Source organism: Puntigrus tetrazona, chromosome 5 (assembly GCF_018831695.1).
Source record: "Puntigrus tetrazona isolate hp1 chromosome 5, ASM1883169v1, whole genome shotgun sequence".
Classification (NCBI taxonomy): Eukaryota; Metazoa; Chordata; class Actinopteri; order Cypriniformes; family Cyprinidae; genus Puntigrus; species Puntigrus tetrazona.
In genome coordinates this window covers 30,620,403-30,621,968 of record NC_056703.1, presented here as the reverse complement: position 1 = coordinate 30,621,968, position 1,566 = coordinate 30,620,403, and positions in this window count along the sequence as shown.

The following is a 1,566-nucleotide window of genomic DNA, read 5'->3' as shown; positions in this document are numbered from 1 at the left end:
CTTTTAAATGCATGCATTTACGGATTTCATACGTATCCGTTTAATCCGTTCATGTTACACTTACGCATTTGACATGCATGCATGTGCGTTCATTTAAGCTTTCCCCGAGCGACCTAGAAAGGCGGGCCAAAGCAATTCATCAAACGATTCGATCTGATCACTTGACGGCCCTCCACCTGTAATTTCTGACGGGATGCATTTGAAGAAACGAAAGCGTCCGCTCGTTGTTCTGCTGCGCTTCAAGTCATCGGCTTCTCATTGCAGGTCTTCCTCTCAGCCCGAGCTTTTAAAGCGAAGAGAAAGAACAAATAACCGTCATGATGTGACACCCGTGATGTTTTCGGTCCTCAGCAAAGCCATTTACTCTCCATCAACAAATACTTCTGCACTTCTTCCTCTCGAGGTGCCAAACTATGGCTTTCTGCTCCCTTTTCCATTTCCGTCGTGCTCGCTGAACGCCGTTCTCCGGCGGGGACAGGAGCCGCTTCCCCCCTGCTGCTGGTAATAGACGGCGGGGATGCGTTCGCTCTTTCAGCCGGACCAGAATGCCCTGCTTCAGCTGCTCAATTACACCGCAGGCGTCTCCACCCGCTCCTTCAATTACACCAGCGGCCCCTTTATTTACAAGCACGTGCATACAGGAGGACAAATTGCCCGGAGATCGCTCGGGCCTGCTGCAATTTGGACGTCTCTTCTGCCGAGATGAAGCCGCTGGTGAATTAGTCGGCTTTCTGCCGCTCTGTACGGCGAGAGCTGGCTTCCCGGAGCTGAGCAAGACGTGCGACTTCAGAAACACAAAGCGCTTCGGGGTCGAAACATGGCGGACAGCTACTGGTTATTAGGACGATTAGAGGTTTTGTCGCCGTTGATTATATTTCGCAATTGAACCTTTTTCCTTATAACAGCAGAACTGATTGTATCTCACAACTCACAGAAATTAGGACTGTTTTTTCACGGTTATAACTGCGTCTTGCAATCATTTACTTTCTTTTTCCTTAATTCGTTGTCATTTTGGCAGTCGCTCGTATCTGGCTGATTGTCTCTCACAGTCATTACTTTTTTCAACCGAGATTATCTCACAGTTATATTGCGGTTATCACTATATCTCACTATCTTGCGCATTTACGACTATTTGGCGATCGACTTTATGACTTTATATCTCACAGTCCTGACTTTTTCCTGACAATTATGGTAGTTTTAGGAATTTCTTTACGATTATATTGTCTTATTTTGCGATTATTACTCTTTTCACAAATGTGACTTTGTATATATTTTTCTCAAATTATGACTTTTTTTATTATATTGTTTCCACTAAAGATATAAAATGAACACACTTTTTCCTCTCACAGACCGACCACACAGGTTTAACTCGTATTTGAGTTAAAATCATCTTAATTCTGGATTAGTTTGGTCTTCTGTCTTCTCCAGATGTTCACTGATGGACTGTGGATTATTCTGATGTTTTTATCAGACTCTCATTCTGACGGCACCCATTCACTTCCATTACTGATGAAGACGGACTCATCTGATGGCGGGATTGACATCTCTCATATTCTGCATGGGGGT